Here is a 16,051-nt window from a genome sequence, read left to right as displayed (position 1 = left end):
GTCCCATGAGGCCTCTGGTCCTTTGTACAGGACTCCCAAACACGATGATCAATATGTGTCTGTTCCACCCCTTCTCTCTCCCTGTTTCCTGTCATACCTCCACTGTCCTACACTAACTAATAAAGACAAAATGCACAAACATTAACCTAAAAAAAGGAAAAAGAAAAGGAGGGTTTGAACAAGGCTCAGACCACGTTGTTCCATGAGCTCTGTGTAGACTGAAAGACTGAAATCATGAATACAAGCAGCAGCTCATGGATGGAGGAGTTTGCTCTGTAGGTGAGGAGCTCAGAGCTGCTGCTCCTTAGGAGCCAGCTGAAGGGGTTTGGCATCTGATCTGGTCTGGTCTGTCTGGAGCTTATCCAGGGCATGTCTGACTGGAGGAGATCCAGAACATTCTGGAGAGGCTCTATACTATTCTATACGAATGTTTACTTTTAGTAATACAGTTTATTACGTTTCTGACTGTATCTATTTTTACGAGTCAAACTCACAGTAAAAACTTTTTGTTCTGCCGATTGTCACGTCCTCTGTGTGTTCCCCTGTTTAGTTTTAGTTTCTGTTTTATTTTGAAGTTCTGCGTTTATCCCCTGCCTTGTTTGCTACCTGTGTTCCTGTGTTTCCCCATGCTACAAGTGAGTGAAAAAAACCTTTTTTGTGCCACTGAAACTTGTATCCTGGCCACCTGCATCTGGGTCCTGTTATCCCCCAACCCTGACAAAGATGTAGTATTTAATCTGCCCAGCAGGGGGCCTTGGCGCTACGCCTCAGACTGATCAGTATAGATTTGTTTACATCTGTTGATTTATATGAATGTGTGTAGCAGTGAGTTTGATGACACTTAAAGGGATAGTTCACCCTAGAATGATATTTCGCTCATTATCTACTCACCCTCATGTTGACTAAGGGCTGGAAGAATTATCAGAGTCCACCGTCCCTTCTCTGAGTTACAGGGGGTCTTGGAGTCGCAGTGCATTTCAATGCAACGGTTGCAAAGGGACACCGGAGCTCTTCGTAAAAAAACACACACAAAAAAACATCCAAATACCTCCATGATGCTCGTATGTAATGTCCGTCTTGTGCTGAAGCCCCAAATTGCGTAATTGTCCCGAAAAAAATTAAATAAGTCTATATTTTAAGCTTGTTTGTAGCGGAAGCTTCTCGAAGCTCCTCTTCCTGGTCCGTCCAAATATCGCGTGATTCGCAGTAACCGCACTGACGCCGGCGCAAATCACGCGAGATTTGGACGGACCAGGAAGAGGAGCTTCGAGAAGCTTCCGCTACAAACAAGCTTAAAATATAGACTTATTTAATTTTTTTCGGGACAATTACGCAATTTGGGGCTTCAGCACAAGACGGACATTACATACGAGCATCATGGAGGTATTTGGATGTTTTTTTGTGTGTGTTTTTTTACGAAGAGCTCTGGTGTCCCTTTGCAACCGTTGCATTGAAATGCACTGCGACTCCAAGACCCCCTGTAACTCAGAGAAGGGACGGTGGACTCTGATAATTCTTCCAGCCCTTAGTCAACATGAGGGTGAGTAGATAATGAGCGAAATATCATTCTAGGGTGAACTATCCCTTTAAGATGTTTGTTTCATTTGAACATTTGCAGTTTATTGTGTAAATATGTATAGAGAATGTATGTAACTTTATATTTTATTGTCTTAAAGAGACAACAGACGTTACACTTTGTAATGTTTATTTTCTCTTTATCCTTTCAGTCTTACAAAACTTATGGAGAATAAACTTGAGAAATAAAACTGAGGGAAAGGAGAACAAAAGACCAAACATAAATCCTCAATGAGACTTCTAGAGTTTCTCTTCATTGTTGTTAACTATCTGTCTAGCTGTATAGAGCTGGCACAATAGGGGGTTTGTCATTTACTGCTGTAGATTCACACACAAATGTCTTAAACTGAAGCAGAAAGTCCTGGACCTCTCCACCATGTTTTAACTTAAGTTTTTGTGATTTACTGTGATTCTAAGGAGCCACTGTGAGAACTGAGTGGCCGGTGCCAACAGAAGAAGGACATCATGTATGGAGCTGGTGATGATGATGATGAAACCAGAAAACCACCTCCTGTTCAGCCTCCTCTGATGAGAGAACAGACTAACTGTTTGTTTATTATTCTATGTTCACATTTGACCTCACACTTTTTAGGGTGAACATAAAATTTACAGTGAAGATTTTGAAGCAGCTATTTTCACATTCCAGTGAATACATGACTTTAAGTGTTATACAGACCATGATTGTTATCATTGAAAAGGTGATAATTAAGTATGTTGCTGTGATTAAATTGTAGTATTTCTTCTACATATTTACCATAATCTCATGATCAATGTAATGCGACACTTTGGTGAATTATTGTTTTCAGTATCATATATTAGTTGACAAGGACAGTTGACAGTGAAGTATGAATGTAGTGGGTGGTGGGGGTCATGGGCTATGTGCAGTCATTTGCGGAATGTGGCAGTATTACAGTAATGAGGGAGAGCAGGCCAGCTTAATGGGAATACTGACTGTCAGACCAGTTCATAAGCAAATCAAGTCAAATTATTTCATGTAACAAGCACAGACTCAATGTGCTTAAAGCAGAAGTAAGTGATCCGGTCGTTTTGGCTAATGCTGCGTTCCAGGCAGGCTTTTGAAACCGTAAATTACAGCTTCAAGTCACAACTTTGTAGCGTTCCAGGCAACCCACTCGTGTTTTTCCGACCTGTTTTACATGTGAAAGTCACTATAACGGCCACTCGTAACTTCTGACCCGTGAACTCGTACCAGATCGAACTGGTACGACTTCACAGGTCGGAAAAACACAAGTTACGGGCTGCCTTGAACGCACCATAACAGTCCTCGTCCCTACGTCACCACATTCAGGCGCATCCCTTGGCTGCACACACAGCCCTGCATGCCGTTCTCTCTCCTCATTGGATAAAAACTTTATAGGATACGATAAATGTTTTCTCCTCGGCTCAGAGCAGAGCAGAGTGACTGACAGACCCGTGTTTCGGTCCAAACACTCTATGTAAGTGATTGCTGTCGGAAGATATAACTATTTAAGACTTATATTAAAGCAGAAGTGAGTGATCCGGTCGTTTTCGCTAATGCTGCGTTCCAGGCAGGCTTTTGAAATCGTAAATTACAGCTTCAAGTCACAACTTACGACTTTGTAGCGTTCCAGGCAACCCACTCGTGTTTTTCCGACCTGTTTTACCGGTGAAAGTCACTATAACGGCCACTCGTAACTTCCGACCGGTGAACTCGTACCAGATCGAACTGGTACGACTTCACGGTCGGAAAAATACGAGTTTCCTTGAACGCACCATAACAGTCCTCGTCGCTACGTCACCACATTCACGGCGTTCCTTGGCTGCACACACAGCCCTGCATGCCGTTCTCTCTCCTCATTGGATAAAAACTGTAGGATACGATAAATGTTTTCTCTTCGGCTCAGAGCAGAGCAGAGGGACTGAGAGACCCGTGTTTCAGACCAAACACTCTATGTAAGTGATTGCTGTCGGAAGATATAACTATTTAAGACTTATATTAACACAAATATATCACTCACTTCTGCTTTAACACAAATATATCGCTTACTTCTGCTTTAACAATAAAAGTGAGCACTACAAGCTACAAAATTTGCACAATATGCATAAGCTGGAGGGCAGATAAGTTGTGACGGAGGCATTGTTGATCTCACCCAGACCTGACCAAAAATGTTGGAGGATTTCAGACGTGTGAAATGTCCCCTGACTGGACTGCTAATTTGTCTGATATTGAATCATCTAACACCATCACCAAAAGACAACCTTTTCCTAAATACCAAGTTACATGCTTTGGCTGACAAGCCAAAAGAAAAAAACAAAGAAAGTCTCCTCTGGACATCATGCTGCTGTGAGATGTGCACCTGCCTCACTGCAATGGCCTGAACCCACATCACAACCACTTGTGTAACCATGTACTTCCTGTCAACTTGCAAAATGCATGCACCCAGATACAGTGCTACTGAGCCTACAAACACCAAGGCTACAACTGCTAGTTCTGACAGATCTTATTTACTTCCCCTTGTGGACCTCATCAACATGGCTTTCTTTCTGCAGCTCTTCCCCATTTCCCACAACTGCATGCAGCAACTTTTTTTTATAATTGTAATTCATCCAATAAGAACCTTCTGCAACATTTATTTTCTCATGATGCAAACGTGCTCTTCTCTGTATTTAGACGTTTAAGATTTATTTTGGAAGTTCTCCAATGTGCTATTAAATAATTCTTCCTCCATATAAACAGCATCACACTGAACACACAATGATTGATTTTATATTAATAAATGGTTGACTTGTGTGTATGCTGTTTACTTTTATACCCAAAAGGACTGGTTGCTTATCTTAGCAATTTGTGAGAAAACTGGAAGGTACTGCCTTGCTCATCGGTTTAGAGACAAAATAAAATCCTGCGTAGCTGTGATGCTAAAATGGATTTAAGTGTGTTTGAGAGATCAAATACGTTTGACACAGGTTGTGACAGACTGAGACTGTGGCTTCTGTGGTAGTTGAGATCTTTGCTTCTGCAGAGCAACAACTTCCTCAGCTCACTTTCTGTTTGTGTGGAAAGCCACTGTGAGTGAGAGAGCACAGATAGTAACATGTGCAGAATTGTAAGACGGATAGCTTCAAAAATATATAACTTACGTTGATTTTCAGAAAATAAATTAAAGTAAATTATGGTTGGTAAAACCAAATTAACTCTTTGTTGTTTTTTGATGAAATGAGGTTAAAATAAGCCAAACGATGGCAAATAGCTGTGTCATCGTCAAGTAACCAAGTGTTAGCAAATTTCAGCCTTGAGTCTGTTTCCTTATATCCTAATCTCAGATACAGAATTTTACTGCAACCAGATCCCCAGTGACGCTATCTCAATGTTTTCAATGTTTCTCCACACACAGTCAAAGCAGAGCTCATAGAGGACAGCAACGTTATTCGAGTCAGCTGCGATTCTGAGGTCATTAACCACTTTTAATAAAGCAGTTTCTGTGCTGTGATTAGAGCGATAGCCAGATTGAAATTTATCCGATAAATCATTAGTGTTAACATGATTAAGTAGTTGATTAAAAACAATTTTCTCCAACAATTTACCAATAAAAGGGAGATTTGAAATAGGCCTATAATTGGCTAAATCGCCAGTGTCGAGATCAGGTTTCTTGAGTAAAGGTTTCACCATGGCTGTTTTAAAAGCAGCAGGGAAAATACCAGACTGTAGAGAAGTGTTGACGATTCTGGTAGTATCATTTGAAAGGCAAGAGAGACTAGATTTAAAAAGTTTAGTTGGAATAGGGTCAAGTAAGCATATCTAATCTTCACTTATTGTTGGTCTGAGGAGAGGAGGGGTGGGGGGTGGGATTGTTTTGTTGTTGTTGTTGTTTTGTTTGTTTGTTTGTTTGTTTTTAGTTATTTATGTTGTGCATTTTATGTACACCAAAAAAGGAAATTATGTTAAATGGTCCATACACAAATAAATAATTGATCACAAAAAAAACAAACATAGGTTCTCACAAATGAATTACAGTTGTTAGTTTTGATCCACACTGCATGCCCAGAACAAAAAACAAAGCTCCGTGAGATAAGTTTGTAGAATGATACAGTGACACGACCGAATCGAAGATCTGGCCAACGATCTCAAAGAGCAACTGGGACAACGTGTGGAGGGCACTGGATGAAAGCACGGACATTTCCAATACAGAGCAACTGCTGATTATTTTCATCTTCAGTCACGGAGAACTTTGAAATAGCTGAGGAGCTGCTAAGCTTGGAGAGTGTGAAGACACAACAAGGGGAGTCGACATGTGATGCTGTGTGTCGTAGTCTCGATGCAACGTGAAGCTGCCGTCTATGGTCGGTGTCACAACAGTTGAAGCACCGTCAATGGTCGGGAAAAAGACAGGTGCCGCCGTGTCGCAACTAGGGGTGGGCAAAAATATCGATATGGCAATATATCACGATATTTTGTATCGCGATACGATATTGATATTCAAATTTTGAATATCAATATTTCGATATATCGTTATATCGATTTTTTTTCAAATAATAAATCATGTTTCAGACGTAAATCCAGTACAACTTCCGCACCTCTGCTCCGCGAGGTGTCACTGTACTGCTACCTCAGACCACTGGCGTAGCCACGGGTGTGCCAGGGTGTGCCAGTGCCACCCACAGAGGAAGCTTTAAACAGAGACAGAAAGGGTACGCGTCCCCTCCCTTCCACTGCCTGCCACAACTTCCCCCTCCTGCACCGTGCGTCCTACGTGGGCCTGGTGTGCAAACGGCGTCCTCTTCCTCTGTGCAGTGCTCAGTGTTCTCGGGTAGAATCACTCTTCCTTGGCCGTGACGACCATCGGGTTGGACTTGGTCCTTCATCGTGTTCCTGCCGCAGGTAGGCAGGCAGACACACACACATCATGTCACCCTGTGACAAGAACAGACCAACTGTTTGTTTATTTTTCTATGTTCACATTTGACCTCACACTTTTTAGGGTGAACATAACATTTACAGTGAAGATTTTGAAGCAGCTATTTTCACATTCCAGTGAATACATCATTTTAAGTGTTATACAGACCATGATTGTTATCATTGAAAAGGTAATAATGAAGTATGTTACTGTGATTAAATTGTAGTATTTCTACAATCAATAAATTCAGGAAAAACTTCCAGGACTATATCTATGTTTGCTTTAATTACCCACAAGAAAAATACTGTTGAATGTTACCCTCCTTTGATCATGAGATTATGGTAAATATGTAAAAGAAATACTACAATTTAATCACAGTAATATTATTACCTTTTCAATGATAACAATCATGGTCTGTATAAAAATTAACGTCATGTATTCACTGGAATATGAAAATAGCTGCTTCAAAATCTTCATTGTAAATTTTATGTGTATTGCATGTGTTATAGGGTGTGTTGCTGCAGTTTAGTATGAACTCGCCGCGTGTGTTAGACGGTGTGTGTGTGAATGTGAAAATAGCTGCTTCAAAATCATCACTCTTAATTTAATGTGTATTGCGTGTGTTAGAGGGTGTGTTGCTGCAGTTTAGTATGAACTTGCTGTGTGTGTTAGAGGGTGTATTGCCAACTGAGAGCTACAATAAGAGCAGCACCTACGCAATTTATATTTTATCTATGTAGACACAGACCTAGTGTGATACGGGGAACTTACAAAAAAGCTGATCTCACCCGTACCTGATCAAATATATTGGAAATATTCATACTTTGAGCCTTAGCCTAAATGACCAGCTTAATAACCGATGTGAACTGAACATTTGCCTGCAAGACAGTTGCAAAATTGTGAGTGTATGTGCATAACATATTGTCTGGTGTATAAAATGTGAAAGATGGCAAGAAAGAAATGTTTAATCCATGTGATCATTTTATATTCTACACATACTGGGAATTTTCTGTTTGATATAGGCCTATTGGTGTTTGAAGGTGCCAAACAAAAAACAGTTCTCTAACAATTAAAGTAGCCAGCATAGTAACTGGCACACAGCAGGTTACTTTGGCAAGGCAAGTGTTTGTTCCTTCCTTCCTCCTTGACGCCTACTGTTTGTGTTATACCCCTTTCCCACTGGTTAATAGTGATGTGCGGATCGATATAAATATAAATATCGATACTTCCGATACCAGGTCTGTGTGCTCAAAAATCGATTCTCAAATGAAAATATCGATACTTTTGATACTTCATACATGCATATCATCAACAGGAACATGGTGGAAAGTAACTAAACTATTGAGACCTTGTCTAAATGACATGCAGTTTCTACTTTTTCTTCCGCCTGGGTAAGTGTGTATTGCGTAACCCGCTACTCACTCAACAGTCAGTCTGTCTCAGTCTGTGGCGGATCGTAAGAGGAGTCATGTGTGGAGCTATTTCAGCTATTTCAGACAGATATCTGTGGGAAAATTATAAATAATATTTTGGTTTAATGGTTTTATTATTTTACAATATGTTCTTTTGGTAAAACTTTATTTTAAGGGGTCCTTGTTCCTGTGTATCTACCTAATTAATTACAGTGTAATTACCTATATAACCGTATGTAATAACATGTACTTACATTGTAAATACATAGTGTATTTTGGTGTACTTACAGGTCCTTGTTACACTTGTAATAAGAAATGCTTGTTACAATACTTTGTCAAAGTGGCCTCTCTCTTTGGGGAAGGGGTACACCTGCAAGAAAAATGGGTGAAACCACAACCCATGTTGCCTGGGCAAACTTTTCCATCAATCTTCCTCCTGCCTCTTGAGTCTTGGAACATGTATGCTGTTTCACAACTTATTTTTGTTACTCTTTGATACAGTGGAATGAGCACATTAAAATAAAGTGTACCTGCTGGGATACCACAGTTCTTACACATTAACTGCAATAATCAGTGTCTTCTATAGTGTACCACATGCTGGTGCTGCAGTCTATGTAATAGTTGTGTTAGTACACACTTGTTACTCTTTGATACAGTGAAATAAGCACATTAAAATAAAGTGTACCTGGGTCGGGATACCTCAACTCTTATAAATTAACTGCGATAACCAGTGTCTTTGTACTGTCTTTGAGGGTTAAAAAAGTTAAAATGTGCTTTGGTTCAAAGAAACCGCGTCCGAGTGAGTGGTCTTCTCTTTGGTTCAGAGAAACCGCGTCGAAGTGAGCGCTCGGCTCGTCAAGTCCAGCTATGTTGTGTTTTTTCTGTTGCATGCTCACTTCTCATGCTCGGGTGTAAAAGTGAGCACAGACGGCTAAACAGACTGCTAAATAATATTGTTGGACGCTTTTGCCTTGGGGAATGTCTATCTGTGAGTATAATATGTCAATAGTGTTACATGAATGTGTATTTTTGTAATTAAGACATGATTAGTTATGTTTTCGGTAAATATACCTTGCTAGCTTTCAGTCTATGCGAACTCTTTTCATTTTGTTAATCTGGATGCTAATTGAAGTGTATTCACGCAATGCTACTGTAAGTACTGTAAGTAAATTGTGTTTCTGTGATAATTTCATTTTTATGGAGGAGAAATAGAGGACTCCATTAAAGGACAGGAAAAGATCAAGCCTTGTGGTTTTTTGGGGATAATAAAAATAAAGGACAATAAAGGAACACTGAAATGCATTTTTTTGAGTGTGTGGTTTATGCATACAGATTGCTGCTGATGTTTTCAGTTCCATATGAATTGAGTTATCCAGCATTGTCTCATTTTCTGAAAAAATGCTATTCTAGTTATTGGTTTATGTAAAAATACTAGAGTACCAAGTTTCTGCATGATGTTACATGTAAGTATGTAGCAGGTACACTTTATTTTAATGTGCTTATTCCACTGTATCAAAGAGTAACAAGTGTGTACTAACACAATCGTTACATATACTAAGTTGTGTAACAGCACAAGTGGTACAAGACTGAAGACACTGATTATTGCAGTTAATTTATAAGAGTTGAGGTATGCCAGGCACACTTTATTTTAATGTGCTTATTTCACTGTATCAAAGAGTAACAAGTGTGTACTAACACAACTGTTACATAGACTATGTTGTGTAACAGCACATGTGGTACACTGTCGAAGACACTGATTATTGCAGTTAATGTGTAAGAACTGTGGTATCCCAGCAGGTACACTTTATTTTAATGTGCTTATTCCACTGTATCAAAGAGTAACAAAGGTGTATTAACACAACTGTTACATATACTAAGTTGTGAAACAGCATACATGTTCCAAGACTCAAGAGGCAGGAGGGAAGATTGATGGAAAAGTTTGCCCAGGCAACATGGGTTGTGGTTTCACCCATTTTTCTTGCAGGTGTACCCCTTCCCCAAAGAGAGAGGCCACTTTGACAAAGTATTGTAACAAGCATTTCTTATTACAAGTGTAACAAGGTCCTGTAAGTACACCAAAATACACTATGTATTTACAATGAAAGTACATGTTATTACATACGGTTACATAGGTAATTACACTGTAATTAATTAGGTAGATACACAGTGTGGCGAGGTGGAGTGGTGAGTAGTGGTGAGTGGTTGCCAACAACGCCACCTGGGGAGTTTCGCCCCAGGAAATAGTTACTGTTTTTTTATAAAAATGAAAAAGGTCACGCAGGCTCGAATCACCACAGGGGAGAGTTCAGGTATAAAAAGAATAATAATTTATTGTCACAATATTGTTTCTATAAAACTTCAATAGTTGCCAAAATATTTAACATTCACAAAAGACTGGGCCAAAGAAAGGGGAATGGACAGGGCTGGGCCAGCCACGGCGACCTTAAACCAAACCAAGGGGAAGGAGAAACAAACCAAGAAAAATAATATCACCCGTGACACTGCATACACACGCAATGGAGAAGTGAAGAAGCCACCACCAGGGATTGGGCCGCCGCGCTGGACTACAGCACCTGTCCACAGGGAGAGAGGGAAAAATTAAGATGGCCGCAGTCTAGCTGACCTCACACACACCAAGAACAATTAGATATTATTTATAATACAAAACCAACATAATGAAGTCTTCTTAAAATATTCAAATACAAATTAGAGAACAATTAAACAATTATCAAACCCGCCCCCCCCACAAAAGAAAAAGGAAAACAAGAAAGAAAAGAAATAAATTGTTAAATGTCTCCGAGGTCACTATCGTCGGCAACAACAATCATTTAATCAAAACCATGTAATCGAGCCAAACAAAACAGCAGCAAACATCGTGGTGGCCGATGACCGGAACACACCAGGACGCAGGATAGTGTGCAGAACTAGGAGAGTGGGGGCCGCTGGTTACAGCGCCCCGCTGTAAAGCAAGAGAGAGACAGTGTCACAACTAGTGCAATGATGTAAAACTGCAACAGCAGACAATTAGAGCAGCCTACCTCTGAGCTCTACTGCACCCAACACGCGCCCACCAGAACCGCTCGCTCCCTCCGGCTCACCGCCGCTCCGAGCACTGCAACGGAGCGGGAGGATGAAGCCCCAGGGCCAATAAAAGTAAAACACCAAACAATAACTAACACGGCATGCTTACCTTAGTGATATGACGGGGAGACTCGGGCATGCACGCCAGCCCGCTCACCGAACGCGCCGCACAGCAGAGGCAGAGAGGGAGAACAGCGACCAAACACACCTGTCCCAATCACACACAGCGTCGCTCCACCAGCTCGCCGTTGCTCCAACACTGCAACGGAGCGAAAGGATGAGGCCTCAGGCCCAATAACAGCAAACACAAACCAGCAAATAAGCAGAATTCCTACCTTAATGATACGACGGGAGGACACAAACAAGCACGCCGGCCAGCTCACCGGACGCACCGCACAGCAGAAGCAGAGAGGGAAAATGTCGACCAACACAGCTGTTTTAATCACCTAACAGTGCCGTCCCCCCATTAACCTGCGCCAGGCTGACACAGCGCCATGCAGTGACCAGGAGGGAGATGACTCACCCGGTCACATCTACCCCACCTTTCTTGCATCGGCGTCCCGACGATGAACCACCGTGAAACCTCAACTCCAAGGCCTAAAGTGAGCAGACTGAGCGGTAAGTACGGGCTGCTCATTGGTAGCACCATCTACCTGACCGATGGAGCGTGGGAGATGATAGACATTTGAATGCAGACCAGCTGTTAAACGAGGTGTACGACGTGGAGCCTGCTGACTGGAACAGGGTGGATCCCTGGGAGGGTGCGACGGAGCTGGTACAGAACCTCCCGGCTGTGGAGCAGCGCCGGGGCTGGACCCACCTCCTAGGTGGTCTCTCCGAAGTTGGCGTGAGGAGCCAACCGAGCTTGGCACCACTAGGGTGCGGGGCAATGAGGTTTCTGGAACCAGCAAGTAAAGATCATCAACAGAAGAGTCGCTGTCAGCTTCCAGCACAGCTGGGGGAGGTTGCTCCTCCGGGGGTGGAGTAAGGGGCTCGGGCCTGACGACAGCCTTCAACATGTCACGGTGTACTGTCCGCTCTTGATGCAACGCCTCCACAGGAGCGATAGTGTACACTGCACCCTGACCTGGAGCTTTCACTACTTGATAGACCAAAGAGCTCCAGACATCCTGAATCTTGTGCCGACCTCTGACACCAAGGTCCCGCACATATACCAACTGACCAACCTGAAAAGGCACCTCTCTGACTCTCTGGTCATGCCTCTCCTTTCGGCGGCCTGCAGCAGCCAACAGCCGCTCCTTAGCACCCTCAAATGCTACCTCAAGTCTCGCTTGATGCTCAATGATCCAATCCTGTACCTCGCCTGGGACCGGGTCCTTAACTCGACCAAGAAGGAAATCGATGGGAAGCTGTGGCTCCCGCCCACACATCAGGAAAAAGGGGGACTCGCCAGTAACCTGATGTGGTGTGCTGTTATAACTGAAAAGCAGCTGTGGCAAACAAGAAGCCCAGTCCTGTTTCTGTGAAACTGGCAGGGTGCGAAGAAGATTGTGGAGAGTTCTGTTGAACCGTTCGCACTGCCCATTCCCGGCAGGGTGGTATGGAGTGGTGCGGGATTTATTAACACCATACAAGCAGCAAAGTTGTTTGATCAACAGACTCTCAAAGCAACGACCTTGATCTGAGTGGATGCGACTCGGAACCCCGTACCGGTAGAACCATTCATGTAACAAAACACGAGCAATGGTACAAGCCCGCTGATCCCGGGTGGGGACAGCTACAGAAAATTTACTAAAGACATCAGTCATGACAAGAACATTTTCAAAACCACTTCGGGAAGGCTCAAGCAGTGTAAAATCCACAGCCACAATTTCATTTGGCCGGGAGGCCAACAAATGGCCCATAAAGCTATGTGGCACCGAGCCAGAGTCTTTTGCAACTTGACAACGTTCACATTCCTGTACCCATCTCTTTATGTCCAGGAACATTCCTGGCCAATAACAACGACGCCTGACCAATTCGGTGGTCCGTTCAACGCCCTGATGACCATGCTGTTCGTGAAGTTGTTTCAAAGTTTCCTCTTTGAGAACTGCTGGGAGGAGGAGCTGAAGAATCCCCTCTCCACCCTCCGGGAGGAAGATCCGACGATGCAGTACCCCTTCATGGTCGACCAGACGGTCCCACTGACGTAACACAGCCATGACTGATGGAGAAAGCTGACGCCGTTCAGCTGCAGAAGGCCGAGTTTGCCTCCTCCAGAAAGACAAGACCTCCTTCAGGAGCGGATCCGCCTCCTGCAAGGAACCAATGTCGACAGTGGACTGGCCTGGGAGGGCCGAAACGATGGACTGGGTCACCGTCGCCCCAGGAGCTGGACGTGACACTTCCTGAAGGACCTTGGGGACTGGCGTACCAGGCAAGAGTTGACCGATGGCGCTGGATACAACCTCGGGCTTCCGGGAGAGCGCGTCTGCATTTTTATTACTGCGACCCGAACGATACTTTATTTCAAAGTCAAAGATGGCAAGCTGCGAAGCCCATCGCTGCTCTGTCGCCCCAAGCTTGGCCGAATTGAGATGACTCAGTGGGTTGTTGTCTGTAAAGACGATGCACTTGTGCCCCATCAGATAGTCACGGAATTTTTCAGACATGGCCCACTTAAGTGCCAAGAACTCTAGTTTCATCGAGCTGTAATTGCTCATATTGCGCTCCGTGGGCCGGAGGCCTCTACTAGCATAAGCCAGTGGTCTTACGCCATTTTCTGTCTCCTGGGAAAGGACAGCTCCCAAACCACTATAACTCGCATCGATCTCCAGGATAAATGGACGCGAGAAATCTGCATAGCTCAACACAGGAGCAGAAACCAGCCTGGACTTAAGGGCCTCAAAGCTCTCCTCGCAGTGGGACGTCCAAGCATCACTAAAGGCCTGCCCTGACCCTCTTCTGGACTTCGTACCGGCAAGAGTCGCCACCAGCTTGTGAAGGGGGGCAGCCAATTTCGCGAAGCCCTCTACAAACCGCCTGTAGTAACTCGCAAAGCCAAGAAACGAGCGCAACTCAGCCACTTGGCGTGGACGTGGCCATTTTGCCACGGCCTCGATTTTAGCAGGGTCGGTGGAAACACCTTGGCTGGAGATAACATGCCCCAAATAATTGACCTGCTGCTGAAAGAACGCACATTTCCCCAGCTTAACTTTCAGGCCTTCTTGTTGGAGCCGGCCCAGAACGGCCTCCAGCCGTTGTAAGTGCTCACTGACGGAGGAAGAGAAGACAATAATGTCGTCTAAGTAAAGAAGCAAAGACTGACCTTGCTGACCCCCGAACATTCTCTGCATCAATCGTTGAAAAGTGCTCGGGGCATTACATAACCCAAAAGGCATTCGATTAAATTCAAAAAGTCCAAACGGTGTACAGAATGCTGTTTTGGGTTTGTCTTCCTCTGCAACTGGAACCTGGTTGTATCCGCTAGCCAGATCTATCGTGGAAAACCAACGAGCACCACAGAGAGAATCCAAACTTTCCTCAATGCGAGGGAGAGGGAACGCATCCTTCCGGGTCTTGGTGTTCAACAAACGATAGTCTACACACAGTCGAAGTTTCCCGTCCTTCTTTCTGACCAAAACAATCGGCGACGCATAAGGACTGCAACTTTCCCTAATGACCTTGGTCTCAAGAAGCTGGTTGATATGAGACTTCACCTCTTCGTACTCAGAGGGTGGGATGCGGCGGTAACGCTGCCGGACTGGCGCATCATCCAGCAGTGGTATGTTATGCGATATGAGATTTGAGCAACCCAAGTCACCATCGTGGGTGGAAAAGACAGAACGGTACCGCTGCAATAATGATCTCACCTCCCTCTGGTCCTCATCAGACAATGTAGCCAAGTCAATAGATGCTAGCTCATCCTGTGCTACACTGGTTGCTCCCTGGGCAGAAACACTGGCGGTGATCGACTTAACCTCAGTCACGCCCGGAGGTAGACTGATAACCTGGGCCCCACAGAGGGAGCCAAGACGAGTCCGAGGGTACAGAAGAACATCTGTCGTCCCCACATTGATCACCGGGATGTAAGCAGTGCCTCGGATGACACGAACAAGACAGGGAGAAGCAAGCAAGCCACATGGCAGACCAGATTCCAAGGGTTCGAAAAGCACAGCCTGATCGCTGGCCTGCTCGGGACAAGTGCTGGCGACAAGCCTCAGGACCCCACCAGGTATTCGTATCGTCCACTCACCCCCGACCCTCACAGTGCCTGTGCACGGGTTTGGCTCGCTGACTGAAGACTGATGGTACTGCTGCAGCGCTTCAAAGATTGGACCTGGAGCGTGCGACACGGGTGGCGAGGCAAACAAGGAAGAACCATGAGTTCCAAAAAGCTCTCTGTAACAATTGCGAATGACGTTCATCCCCAAGATGCTAGGGACGGAAGACACAGTGCCGGGGGGGTCCTTGACGACTAACACCCCACAGCGAGGAATGACCTTTCCACACAATAAAACATTAAGCTCTAAGTAACCAACATAGGGAATTTCTAACCCGTTAGCGGCACGCAGCTGCAGCCAATTGCACGACCGAAGCCGATCCTGGTCCCAAGATGAGAACTGCTGTTGAAAGAAGCTCTCAGTAATGGTGGACACCATAGACCCAGTGTCGACCAAACAAGGGACATGAACACCACTAAACACAACATCAATTTTTGGACATGACGACATCAAACCAGCAACTAACTCTTCCTGTGAGCCCTTGACTTCCCCATCTGAGCGGAGGCCCGCCGACTCAGAGGGTGTCAGTTTTCCGGCTGATGAGCCGAGGAGGTCGCCCTGGTAACCTGAGGGTTTGCACCACCAAAAGAGTTGGCCCGTGCCCGAGGGGGTACGGTTGGGCCCCGGCACTCCCGTGCGATGTGGCCTGGCTGTTGACACCTTCGACAAATTAAAGGACCATTTCGAAAGAAATTCCCTGGTGGTCGTGGGGCCTGCAGAGCAGCCACAGTCTGCGTGAGCTGGTCAAGTTGGGCCTGTTGACGCTTCAAAAGTTCCATTAAATCACTCATCTCTGACCTGGGATGGGCAACGGGATGACGTGGGTGGGAGTCGCTTTGCACCCCATACTGGAGACCGTAAGCTGATGGTAACGAATGGCTTCGCC

The 16,051-nt window shown here is 44.5% G+C and overlaps 2 protein-coding genes across 2 annotated transcripts in view; one reads left to right on the top strand and one right to left on the bottom strand.

Annotated features, from left to right (window-relative positions):
* The window catches only part of lrig3 (leucine-rich repeats and immunoglobulin-like domains 3), an 89,566-nt gene that overhangs the window by 22,912 nt on the left and 50,603 nt on the right, over positions 1–16,051 (bottom strand). The window lies entirely within an intron of this gene.
* LOC311006844 (uncharacterized protein) overlaps positions 6,429–16,051 on the top strand; it is a 68,881-nt gene continuing 59,258 nt past the window's right edge. Inside the window, exon 1 of the mRNA XM_083999832.1 lies at positions 6,429–6,433. The gene's annotated coding sequence lies outside the window, so the exon portion shown is untranslated. The remainder of the gene's footprint in view (positions 6,434–16,051) is intronic.

The sequence above is a fragment of the Trachurus trachurus genome, assembly GCF_905171665.1.
Source record: "Trachurus trachurus genome assembly, chromosome: 23".
NCBI classification, from domain to species: domain Eukaryota; kingdom Metazoa; phylum Chordata; class Actinopteri; order Carangiformes; family Carangidae; genus Trachurus; species Trachurus trachurus.
Note: the sequence above shows the minus strand (reverse complement) of the source record. Positions and strands in the feature narration are given on the sequence as shown.